The sequence below is a fragment of the Paroedura picta genome, chromosome 3 (genome assembly GCF_049243985.1).
Source record: "Paroedura picta isolate Pp20150507F chromosome 3, Ppicta_v3.0, whole genome shotgun sequence".
Taxonomy (NCBI): domain Eukaryota; kingdom Metazoa; phylum Chordata; class Lepidosauria; order Squamata; family Gekkonidae; genus Paroedura; species Paroedura picta.
The window spans coordinates 10,145,839-10,159,736 of NC_135371.1; positions in this window are offsets into that span (position 1 = coordinate 10,145,839).

Genomic DNA, 13,898 nt, shown 5'->3' on the forward strand with positions numbered 1-13,898 from the left:
CTATACGTCTTATATAGCGGTATTATTATAGCAAGCCCCCACTCCTCCGGGATTAATCCCCACATAGGAAATTTATTTTCCCGCATGAAAAACCCTCTTATTAGCTCACCGATGGCAAAAAGTTGATATCTTTCCAGCATCAGTGTTTATTTTGGAACAGTGATTTTTATATTGAAAATAACCACATACATACGTATGTATGTATGTATGTATGTATGTATGTATGTATTATTTAATTTATAGACCGCTGCTCTCATTGACTCATAGAGGTTTACAGTAAAAAGATTAAACAACAATACCCATAAAATCCCCCATGCAAAAGTGATGGCTCATCAACGGAGATGACTCAACTTTAATCTCCCTCCTCCACCTGTCCAGCTAGCAGTCTGGAGCATTTCCATTAGGAGCAAGGGACCTGATCTAGTAGTTCAAGGGGCCTTCCAGATGTTTATTCTGGGACCTCAACCCAGACTCAATCATATGCCTGTGGAAAGCTGTTAACTGCAGCTTTATGGTTTGTTTGTGTGTAGTGTTTCTAATCTAGTTCAGCAGCAAAGGACAGGGAGGGGGGAGGAGGGTTGTCAGATGCAGGTTGGGAAATTCCTGGAGATTTGGAGATTGAGCCTGGGGAGGACAGCAAACTCTGTGGGACAGAATGCAAGACAGATGGCTTAGAATGATATCAATTAATTGGAAGGGACCTCCAGTCCAACCCCCTGCAGAAGGTTTTCTCATCCAGTGATTCGTGACAGGCCTGGAAGGGTTTCACAAAAGGGTAGGAGCTTTATTTCTATATCATTTTAAAACTTTTATTGGGTGGTGTAAACATATATGGTCATGTCAACCTGCCTCCCCCAATAGCCAATGATGGGCCTAGAGGGGGTGGGAAAAGGGAGGGCCCCTAGGTGGATGTATGCACAGCTCTGCTTCCCAACCATATTTCTTCACGATTGTGCCATTTCTGGGGTTTCTCAAAGCCTGAAGAATGCTTCAGGGATTCCTCAACAGTAAAAAAAAAAAAAAAAAAAGCTGAGAAAAGCCGCTATAGAGTTCCACCCTCCAAAACATCCATTTTCTCCAGAGGAACTGATCTTTGTCTGGAGATGAGCTATAATTCTGGGGGATCTCCCGGTCCAACCTAGACCCTGGCCTCCCTTCATGGTCCTGAACATTTTACTGAAGCAGTTTAATTATTGGTTACTTGGATATGTTTATCCCGTTTCTCTTTTAATCTAATTCCATTGACATCGTTTTCTAAAGAACATTATATCATTTAATGTCAGAAAATGACTTTGTTATTATTTTTAATTAAGAGTTCAATGTATGCAAATAACGTAGAGTCAATGCTGCCTGAGTGGTACTAGATGAAGGGGAACTTTCCCAACTGCTGCTGCAGCTTCCTCTTCCCCCAGGAAGTTGTGCCCTTGTGGGGGGGGGGACCCTGCAGCCCTAAGGAACAATGAAAGGGTGAAGTGCGGTCCTCACTAAGGAGTGGGAAGGTTCCCCCATCAACCTTTGATGCAAGGCATTCTCTTCCTAGATTTCCTATTTTCCTTACTCAAAGGATTGCATTGTGATTCCAGAAGTTTCTTTAACAAGTATTTTCAGATCAACATAAAATTTAATAGACACTTAACTGGTCTATGACTACAAATAAAGTGAACTGAATTGGACACAGTAAAAATAGTCATTTTATTTATTTAATGAGTGAGTGAGTGAGGGAGTGAGTGAATGAATAATTTGTATGGACAAAGAAGTGAAAAATATCCCAGTGAAACATACAAATATATTGACTTCAAATATTATAGTGGGAGGGGGAGCCTGTCCTCCCACCTTTTAACTGGTTCTACAGAAGAATTAGCCATCAGTTGGACTCCTTCAAAATTCTGTTGTTAAGTTCTTCTTTAGCATTTAGCAAACCAAAAAGAAAATAAGAGCTGTCCTCAATTATCCCTGCTACCTTTTGATTTTCTTCTGTGATCTTTAGCAGTATGAGACAAAAACATACCCAAAATGGAGTTCTGCATACTTCTCACTGACAACACTCCCTTTCTCAGTTCAGGGTTTGTGGTGCTATCAGAAGTGTGACAGCGATCCATGTGTTCCCGTTTACTGCTACGCTTGTGGAAAGGATCAGTGCTTCACCCAAAAGATACAAGGTAAGCTGCAGAATGTCCCAATGGCAGGGCTTGTCTGACCTTTTGGCCAACCAAGATCACCACAGATGCCTAAGTTATAGAAGCCCTTAAAAGCTTGTCCCGAGTGGGGGGGTGGAGGGGACACTGCCTTCTTCTGAGCCAGATTATTGGGCTATCCTACCTAGAACAACCAACAACCTAAGAAAGAAATATTAGATGCTCTTAAAGTCCATTGAGAGTAGGGCAGAGTCTGCACTTACTTTGTTTATTGCATTGTCAATCCTGTTGAATTCAGATCGATTTGTCTCGGGTCTTCCTCTCCCCCCCTCCCCATTGAAACAGAAAAGTGTTAGGGTAGCACAGTCTCTTTCTTTTTTTTCTTGAAGTGGGGGAGAGGGATCGAAGAAGGCAGAGGAGGGAGAAAAAAATCTAAGACTGACAGAAATTGAGAGAAATTAGGGCCTTCTCCTTTAAGGCAATCTTATCACATGAGCAGCTTTGGCCAATCAGGGGTTCTCTGCCACAGAGCAGATGCCAGACGCAAAACAGCCTGCTTTTTCAACCCGATTCTTAAAATATTGAGGGTTAAAAGCACTCTAAGATATCGCACAATAAAGGTAGGGTCACTCTGGATCAATCCTGCTTGTTGAAAAATGAAAATTTAAATCGGCCAATATCAAAACAGAAATCGCATTCTGTGTAGATAGCAGGGACTGAATCGACCTGGGATTGGAATAAAAGCTCCGTGCAGTTTACACCCAGATTCTCCATCTTTAGGTCATCAGGACCAAAAAAGCCTGGAAACAAGAAACCCTTTTCCCCTCTGTGTCCTATGGGAATTAAAAAATCTTCCCCCCACTATCTTAATTGTATTCTGTAATTGTCATATCTTTTAAAAATTATCTTATTTGGTTTCATTGACACATTGTTGGGTACAGCCCATTTTTCTTTATCCTTCTTTTATCTCATTTATTACTTTTGTACTGGTATTATTAATACTTCTGACTGTTTATAATACATTGTTGTTAATCCACCAGAACTTGGTGCTTTGGTCTTTTTTTCATTTTTTTATTGCCCTGGAAAATTCCTGGATTGTCATTGCTTTCTTTCTTTCTTTCTTTCTTTCTTTCTTTCTTTCTTTCTTTCTTTCTTTCTTTCTTTCTTTCTTTCTTTCTTTCTTTCTTTCTTTCTTTCTTTCTTTCTTTCTTTCTTTCTTTCTTTCTTTCTTTCTTTCTTTCTTTCTTTCTTTCTTTCTTTCTTTCTTTCTTTCTTTCTTTCTTTCTTTCTTTCTTTCTTTCTTTCTTTCCCAGAACCGGATCAGGGTGGTTTACAACATATAAATACATTAAAACATTCCTCATTAAAACAATAAAGCAGTAAAACAATTAGAATTCTGAAGTGCCCAGGCTTGCAATCGCTAACATATCTCGCTTGCAGGTATTATATGATGGACCTGTTCATCTTCAGGTCTTTTTATTCCAGGGAGGGCTCTTCTGGGTTCTTGTGGGAGGAGGCCTATAAGATGTTATTCCTTAATTCCTTGGCCCCAACCAAACGTCATTGCAGAAGAGCTCATTTTGCAGGCTCTTCAGAACTGTAAAAGTGCCCAAAAGGGATGCAGAGGTTCAGTGTTCTTAACGGTATTCTGTAATTGTCATGTCTTTTAAAAATTATCTTATTACCTTCTCTGAGACAGACTGTTTTTTGTAAGTTCTGTAAGGACATTAACATTTTTTTTCTATTTCTTTTTCACCATATATAATTTGATGTCCTTTATTTATGCAGGTTATTGCTCTTTTTTCTTGCTCTTTCCTGAGATAATACAGCGAGTAGCAATATTTGGCACATGTATTGTTGCCAACATACATACCTAGTTTGAATGTTTTGTTTTGAATTGAGGCAAGATATAGTTTGCCTAGAGCCTCTTGTGGCGCAGGGTGGTAAAGCAGCCGACATGCTGTCTGATGCTCTGCCCATGAGGCTGGGAGTTCGATCCCAGCAGCCGGCACAAGGTTGACTCAGTCTTCCATCCTTCCGAGGTCGGTAACATGAGTACCCAGCTTGCTGGGGGTTAAAACGGTAATGACTGGTGAGGGAAATGGCAAAACCACCCTTTATTGGGTCTGCCAAGAAAACGCTAGAAGGCGTCACCCCAAGAGTCAGACACAACTCGGTGATTGCACAGGGGATACCTTTACCTTTATAGTTTGCCTAATTTGTGATCATTTAAAAGATGTTCATATTTTTCCATTGTATGAGTGTCTTGCAGGCGTAACATTTCGCCCATTTTAAGTTGACTTAATAAAATTGTTTGCTTGAAAGGAGAATTTCATTCATTGATTAAATATATTATCCATTGATTTATCCATTGATAAAATCTTTTAAGGAGTTGAGGATCACATATATTGAACACCTGAATTCCATTCCTAAATGTATGTCTGGCCCTTAAAGTTCTTGATGTCCAGAACTTGCTTCTAAAGAATCCAGATGATCATTTCACTCAAGTTTTCTCCAGTGTGGGTGCTGGTGGCAAAATGCACAAAGATCCCTCCTTCTTCATTCTGGCAGCACCCAAAACAAATGCAAAAAGTGATCTGTCAAAGGATGTCTGGTGTAAATGAAAGGCTCAAAAGAAGTTTGTTTCTTGGAGGCTTTATTTACGCCCTTCATTCCCCCTTAACACAATTAGTTTCACAGATCTGTGAAGGAATTTATAAATCATGGCCCTTTCCTTTTTTTGTCTCCTCTCAGCTGATGTGATGCAGGGAAAGGGAATGAGGAACACTTATCAAACTCCATATGGTAAGTTTCATTGCTGGAGAAATGTGAAGGTTTTCACCACAGACTCAAAGTCCCTTTTCTGCAAGAAAGCTAGTAAGAGTGACTATACACTGAAGTATTTTTCCTGAATTACTTAATTTTTTTGCACATCCAGCAGACTTTTTATCTACTGTACTCAGAATGCCCTTCTGTAATTCTGCAACACTAAAATGCAATTCAACGAACAGTTTTTGTATTGGATGGCTTTTTCATGCTCCTTTTTGTTTCACATTTTTCTGTTCTGGAAACCGTCCTTCCAATATACCAGTCCTCATTGTACAGGAGAATTTATGGACAAAGCCAGCAACTGTTTCCCGTGGAAAGAAAATATAGCCATAGCTTCTAACAACCTTATAACCATAGCATCTCCATGTTCTTGCTCTTTCCTAAGAGAATACATTGTAATCTCCATGTTTATTTGCACATTCAAAATGCCTCTGCTTTAACGTTTTAATTTTTTTCTGACTTACTTCCATCTTCATCACATCTAATTAGTTTTAATTGTCTAATTTCTTCTAATATAACTTTATTAAGAAACTTTTGCATTCTTCCTCCAGTTTCTGAATTATTTCTAATTTCTTTGTTCTCTTTTCTTCTTTGCATCCACTGCTATTAAAATTACTCTGATTTATTTTGATACCTTTGGTTTATAGACTGTCATCTCCAGTCAGGGCCAGGGCTGCGCATATATATATATATAGGCTTTACGTGTTGCTTGCCACATTGCAGCTGAAGATATTCGTTCTGTTGTTTATTTTAAAGAATTCTTCTAGATATTTTTACACATATTCATCACCTTGTCTTGTAATAGAAAAGTAGCATTCCGTCTCCATCTTTCTCTTGGTGTTCTATTCCACTATAAAAGTACATCTACTGCAAAGGTACCTTGGCAAATATTCTCTTTTTTATTATTCTTATTTTTATATAGATACAGAAAAGAACAAAGACATAATATATTGGCTTACAATATCACCCCTCCCTCTACCCCCCAAAGTCCCCATTTGCTTGAAATTTCATTTTGCCAGATATTCCAAATACATCTGTTGTCTGTAAATATAAAAACAAGGCAACAACAAAAAAAGTCCACTTTTACAAACATTTCCAGCACTTACAATCAACTTTGGGTATTACAAAAATGACCCTTAAACTTGAACTTAAGCTAGGAAATCAACTGGCTCCTGCACTTGTTCACAATAACATATTTTATGTACATTTCTTATAAAACAATATGAAATTTAACCCAGTATTTATAAAAAAAGAAATGAAAAAAGGAAAAACCCACTTTATTATGACATTTCCAGCTCCTGAATTCTTCGATTCAGATCATTTTTATACTTTAACACAGTATTTATTTTTTAAAAGGAAAAAAGGAAAAGCCCACTCTTTCTCCAAGATGATGTCTTGACCTTAGCCCAAAATTTATAAATTTTCTCACATAAGAATTCCACAGTTCTTGAGATTCTTCAGCTAATTTTCTGTTGGCTATAGATGTAACCTTGTTGCAGTGATTGCATAGAAAATTAGGTTTTTAACACAATCAAAGAGCCTTCCTGACAGATATTCAACACGATATTTCTAGGTTTAAATTAGATACTTAACATTGAACATTTCTTGTAGAACTTTGGCCCTATAACTATACACTGATTTTAAAAAGAGAGAGAGGGGAACCCCCACACACACTTTATCATGATATTTCCAGCACTTACAAATTATATTACCTTAAAAGTATACAGAAAAAGAATAAAGAAAAGATTTCAAACATGTTGTTCCCCTTTCCTTTGCTTCTCCTTTCCTTTCCCCAATCTTCTTAAGGGGATCTCATATCGAGGCTTGCTGCACCTTGTTGTTCCCATAGACTTATATTCTGTCCAGTTAGACTTCGGCGTAGAAAGTGCAGTTGTACTCTTTTCCATAGAATATTCACTGATGGATATTGAAGTAGTTGTACCTCCTGGACTCCAATCCACAATGTATCAGTACGATTTTTTTCCCCTGAGAAGCTCCTTTAAATCGATTACTTTCAAAACAGATCTATTTATCTTTTGGCTGATTCTTGTGTACTGTTGCTTTGAAATAGCTGTATGCCTTTTCAAAAGGGTGTCCTTATCTGGGGAGTCATGTTTTCTGAGGGGCTCCAACACCCCCTTTTCCATCTCCAAAATTTCAAATTTCTCTTCTGCTGATGATTTCCAACCTCGTTTAGTGCTGTCATCAACCACTGTTTTTAGTCCATCAATCCTGTTAAAAACTTCTTCCTTGCCATCTTGGATCTCCTTGAAAATATTCTTAAGCAAAAGTTCTGTAAATGCTTTGAAATCATGGGTTTGTTTCTCTATTAGATGGGCCATTCTTTTTAACATAGACATATTTTCGGCTTATAAGTCACCAGCCAAGCTCAGACAATATTGCAAATAGCCAGGAGAGGTCTTCCCTCAAAGGGTTTTGACGATGTTGCTTAGAAAGTCACAGAGCTTCAGGAAAGGTATTGCGGGAATGCCTTATCGAGGAAATCTCCGCGAAGTAATAAACAGACTGGTTTAATGCTTTCTTGTTTTTCAGTTTTATTAGTATATCTCACCTTCCCCCTGAAGTTAAAAGAGGACAAAAATAACTGGCAGGAAAGGCTTTGTAGGAGGTAACTCCATTGCCGCTTCCTGATAACAGAGCAGGGGGAGGTATGCGAAAACAATTTAAAGTCACTGGAGAATTACTCACTCTTAGACGTTTGTAGTCAGAAATTAATCTCCGTAGAAATTCTAAAAACTCTTCCAGGCAGCTCAGGGAGTGATAGAAAAAAAAATGTTAAAAAAAATAATAATATGAGAAGAACACAAACAGCATGATTTCCAGGGAGATAAATCTCCCTAAGGGTCAGAATTGGCCCCACAAGTTCCCAAGAACTTCCTGAGTAGAAAATTGGGGAGGTTTGCGCACCTCGTCCCTTTCTGCCGATTGCAGCTGCAAATCAACCCCTGTCAGGTTCCAGAGTTCACTGATAGTGAACTGCTCAAGAAGCCATATTTTTCCGCCCCCCGGCAAATATTCTCATTTGGAATTCTGCTTTATCTATACTTGTTATTAAGCTTTTTGCTATTCAGCACAGTTCTGTTTGATGTTTGCCAAGGGGGGGAAAAAAACATAATCTTTCTCTTTCGGATGTTTAGACCTCCAAAAGAGGTTTGTTTCCTGGAGGCTTTATTTACACCTTTCATTCCCCCTTTAACACTATCATTTTCGCAGATTTGTGAAGGAATGTATAAATTATGGCCCTTTCCTTTTTTGTCTCCCCTCAGCTACTGCTATGCAGGGAATAAAACCAAGGAAATTAAATCTAACTCTCGATGGTAAGTTTCATTGCTAGGGAAATGTGAAAGTTTTTACCACAGACTCAAAGAACTTTTTCTGCAAGAAATTTAATGAGAGTGACTATACACTGAAGTATTTTTTCCAAATTACTTAATTTATTTTGCACATCCAGCAAACACTTTATCTGTTGTACTCAGAATATCCTTCTGTAATTCTGTAACACTATAATGCAGTTCATCAAATAGTTTTTGTGTTGGATAGCTTTTTCATGCTCCTTACTTTCATACTTTTCCATTTTGGAAAACATCCTATCAATATACAAGTCCTCACTATACAGGAGGGTTTGTAGGCAAAGCCAGGGACTGTTTCCTGTGGAAACAAAATATAACCTTAGCTTCCAACAAGAAGTCTCTGCAGTTCGTAACACAAACACAAATGGAGAGGGTGAGAAATACCACACAAGGTAAAGGTATCCCCTGTGCAAGCACTGGGTCATGCCTGACCCTTGGGGTGACGCCCTCTAGCGTTTTCATGGCAGACTCAATATGGGGTGGTTTGCCAGTGCCTTGCCCAGTCATGACCGTTTACTCCCCAGCAAGCTGGGTCCTCATTTTACCGACCTCGGAAGGATGGAAGGCTGAGTCCACCTTGAGCCGGCTGCTTGGATTGAACTCCCAGCCTCATGGGCAGGGCTTTCAGACTGCATGTCTGCTGCCTTACCACTCTGCACCAGAAGAGGCTCTTATCCACACAAGATAGGTCTTCAAATTTGTTTTCATCTTTGTTGGACCACCAGGCCAACCAAGGGAATCACTGCAGGTGCCCTAGTTAGAGGGGGACACTGGAAAGCCTGTGGTGGGTGGAGGGGACACGGACATATTTTGAGTCAGATTATTGGGCTATCTTGCTTAGAACTGCCAACACTCTAAAAGAGAATGGTCTAGAACCCACTAAGAGAGGTTCAGTCAGATGTCATTTCAGTCTTCACTCTGTTGAACCTGGAGTGGGTTCGCCAAAGTAATAAAAACACAACCTCCTCTGTCCCATGAGAATTAAAATAGGCAGGTTGGATGACTGCTGTAGTTCAATGGCTAAAGATAAAAGAGCTGCAGCTGGGTCCTTTCAAGTCAGAGGAGGGTAGTTTGTGAAAGCTAAGGTCCAGAATGACATGATGCTCTCTATTTTGATGGAGTCCATCACCACCCATGGCTTACCCAAGCCAAGGGGCAGTTTTTGCTCCTAATGTTTCACCTGCACCTGTGCCTGGCATCTTCAGAGTTCTGTCACAGCAAGAGGTGTATTTCTATATGGCATAACAAACAGATTATCCTGTCCAGATCATGGGAGGTGATGGTACCGCATTACCCTGTTCTGGTTCAGCCTTGGAGTGCTGTCCTCACTTTTGGGCATTTGCATGTGCACGTCTAATGGTAATCTTTGTCAGGCAAGACACATTTGCGTGTATATGTCTTGGTGGAGTGCTCTGTCTTTGGCTTGACTGTGTGTGACTCATCTTAGAACCTGGACTGAAGAGATGTTGTAGGGGTGGAGAAAGAAAAGGAATGGTCTGTGATCGAGCAAAATGGATCTACCACACCTTCCCACTGACAAACTGAGTCACTTAAACTGGGCTCAGCAAGCAAATAGCAACTCCACAACAGAAACCAGAAGACCAAGATGCAAGGTTACAGGACCCACCACAAAAACTATAAAAGCTACTCAAGAAAAAAGACCAAAACAATGACATTGATTAAGGGGCATGGGGCAGGGAAACCCTGTATTCTTGTTTTGTTTGTGCGGGGGGGGGGGGGTAACAGTGAGAGATCTTCTGGGGTTCTGGCCCTGCTGGTGGACTTCCTGATGGTTTTGATCCTTTGCAACACGGTAACTGATGGTGCACGGGGAGGAAAGTCAGGGCCAGTGGCAGCATGACAGCAGGGCTAATCCCCGCTTATGTATGACATTGCTGCCCTCCTGGTCCTCTCCCATCCCCAACTAGCTCTAGGGCCTCTGATGGCCTGCAGCAAGGGAATGCTGATTTTTCAGGGTTCCCTTTGTTGCCGCGGCTATCATCAGGGCAGGGGCAGGACCGTGTATACAGGGAGACAAGTCACCCTGTTGAGCTTTTCTGCTATCCCAGCATGCCACTATCCCACCATCTTGTAGTGGGATTCCCGTGCCCCTTGCCCCCTCTAATGTCACAGTGTGCTGCCCTAGCCGGGCACACGCAGGGTTAGTGCAAGGGCAAGCACAGTTACCGAGTCCAGCAAGTTCAAAGCGCATACCAGAGAGTAGTCAAAAGTCCAGTCCAGGTCTTATCAGGAATTGTTAGCTGACGAAGTCCAAAGGAGAACCGAAAGAGTTGTCGTTTATCTTTACCAAGGTGAAGCCGGGAATAAGTCAAACAGAGCTTCACCGAAGCGTCGGGGAGCAGGAGACCAGTCAAGGCAACGGGTGGACATGTGCACAAAGTTGCAGCCACACTGGGAAGCACTTCGCCTGAGCTTAAGAACAAGCTGAGCTGTCACACCAAGTGGCTGCACCTGGCACTCAGCCTTCCTCCAATGAATGAGCCCCACTTGAGCCCAACCTAGCCTGTTGCTGTAGTCTTAGCCGAGCACTATGCCTGCATTTTGCCAACGTTGTCCTCCTGCATTCCCTCCTGCGCTCTGGAGAGGAATCTGGGCTGTTCAGGGGTATTGCTGCAGGCTGAGGTAATGCTGGTGCAGAGGGCATGGTGCTTGTCTGGCTGGGAACTGGTTGTGGCTCCCTATCAGGACTTGCCTCTCTAAGCAGCACCCTGCTGCTTTGCTCCAGCTCCTCCACTTCTTCCTCCAAGGGAGCTGGCAGAATGAGCTCAGGCAGTGGTGCAGAGGCACCCTCTGGAGACGGGGCCATGACACACAGCCACAAGGTGTCTCAGAACATTCCCACCCTGGAATTTTGTGTGCACATGCAGAGCACTGGGGTGGACCGTGTGCGTTGGGGGATGACTTCCCCTGTCCATACATGGGAAGCGGGGGGGGGGGGGGCATGTATAGGTCCAGGACAATTGCCCCTTTGCTCTCCCTAGCACTCCTACATTTGCTTCATCTTATCCATGAGATTTTCATTCCCCATATACCAAACTTGCTCCTGTTTTGACTTTCTCAACCAGATCTCCAACCAACTGGCTGCACCACTGCAAAGAATCGCCATCTGTGCAACACAACTCGATTTGGAGGAATGATCCCAATTTTCCATGTCAACGTTTCAATCTACATAAATATGACGTGCTGCAAGAAAAACAATTGTAACGAGGATAAATTCTCCTCGCTTTCTTCAAGTTCTTTGGGAGGGATGTAAACCACACCCTCCTGACCCTGCGACTTGAAAACTTACCTGTTGGTGCCTTGATTTAAAGGATGAAAATAAAATTGTAATTCCACCTTGATTGTGTCCAGTTCTCCTTTACTGTCTGAGATACCTGTTTGTCTTTAGCTGCAAAGTCGTGTCCGACCCCTCGCGACCCCATGGACAATGATCCTCCAGGCCTTCCTGTCCTCTACCATTCCCCGGAGTCCATTTAAGCTCACACCGACTGCTTCAGTGACTCCATCCAGCCACCTTATTCTCTGTTGCCCCCTTCTTCTTTTGCCCTCGATCGCTCCCAGGGTGGACCCGTGGGATGTTCAAGGGGGTGGAGAAGCCAGGTTATTGGTTTGACCCAAAAAGCATCATCTTTCCCCACCTTCAATGGAATGTTATAAAGTCTTATGTAACCTATTGTTCAACGCACAGATTTGGGAACCCCCTGTGCCTATATTTCTGCTGCAGTAAAAATATGAAAAGGTCTTTCTCTCCGTATGATTCTGTGGGATGGGCAGAAGGTACCCTCATTTGGCTGTTTGACCTTCAGGACTACCAATAAATGGTTGAGGAAGGGGGAAGGAGAGATGGGTGGCTGGCTAGAGGAGCCGGCTCCTCCCCTGGGTGTAAACTGCACGGAGCTTTTATTCCAACCCCAGATCGATTCAGTCCCTGCCGTCTACACAGAATGCGATTTCCGTTTTGATATTGGCCGATTTAAATTTTCATTCTGCAACAAGCAGGTTTGATCCAGAGTGACCCTACCTTTAATATGCGATATCTTAGAGTGCTTTTAACCCTCAATATTTTAAGAATCGGGTTGAAAAAGCTTAGAGAGCTAACCAAAAGCCAGCCTTCGCTGAGTGTAAGGGCTAGGGGAGAGAGTTATTCAAAGCCTTTTGGGAAAGAGATCAGAACTGAGCCTACCAAAGACCTGTTACAGAAGAGTCCCGGAACTAACCAAAGCTGAGGTGAAATCAGCCTTCTTCAGGCAGAAAGCCTCTGAGAGGAAGAAACTGCTGACCAGGGAGTGGCCCCGGAGCCTGAGAGCGACCCAACCCTACAGCAAAGTCCAGGGTGGAAACTACAGGACAGATTCCTGGAGATTTGAGGTGGGGATAGGGAGGGACCTGCGTTAGATATAATACCAGGAAAACCAAGCCATGTAGTCTGGAGTTCATTTTTAATTTGGGGAGAACTTGAAGCTTCACCTGGATGTTGGGGAAACAAACGAGAAGGCCAACGGGTGTAAGTTGAAAAACAGGGAATAAACTATTTGAGAATAGTAGAAATTCAAAATATTGTTTAATATTTTGTAATGTAAGGTAAAGGTAAAGGTATCCCCTGTGCAAGCACCGAGTCATGTCTGACCCTTGGGGTGACGCCCTCTAGCGTTTTCATGGCAGACTCAATACGGGATGGTTTTGCCATTTCCCTCCCCAGTCATTACCGTTTTACCCCCCAGCAAGCTGGGTACTCATTTTACCGACCTCGGAAGGACGGAAGGCTGAGTCAACCTTGAGCCGGCTGCTGGGATTGAACTCCCAGCCTCATGGTCAGAGCTTCAGACAGCATGTCAGCTGCTTTACCACCCTGTGCCACAAGAGGCTCATTTTGTAATGTAATGTAATGTAATGTAAAGGTAAAGGTATCCCCTGTGCAAGCACCGAGTCATGTCTGACCCTTGGGGTGACGCCCTCTAGCGTTTTCATGGCAGACTCAATACGGGGTGGTTTGCCAGTGCCTTCCCCAGTCATGACCGTTTACCCCCCAGCAAGCTGGGTACTCATTTTACCGACCTCGGAAGGATGGAAGGCTGAGTCAACCTTGAGCCGGCTGCTGGGATTGAACTCCCAGCCTTATGGGCAAAGCTTTCAGACGGCTGCCTTACCACTGCGCCACAAGAGGCTCTTATAATGTAATGTAATGTAATGTAATGTAATGTAATGTAAATGTTAATCAGAGGGCTATGTTCTTTGCCAAAAGAAATTCCCTTAATAAGGGAAGTATGACCATTGGTAACAGCCCAATCAAACAACAAACTATAGAATCATAGAGTTGGAAGGGGCCATACAGGCCATCTAGTCCAACCTCCTACTCAACGCAGGATCAGCCCTAAGCATCCTAAAGCAATGTAAGATAGAAGTCCAAAATTTTAACAAGAGATCCCTGGTAACAATCATTTTCAATTTGTTAGAGTCTTTGTCAGGACTATTCTACAAAGACAAAACAAATGAGATTTATATGGTAGAAAAAAACATTTGTGACCATATTAAACAATATTTT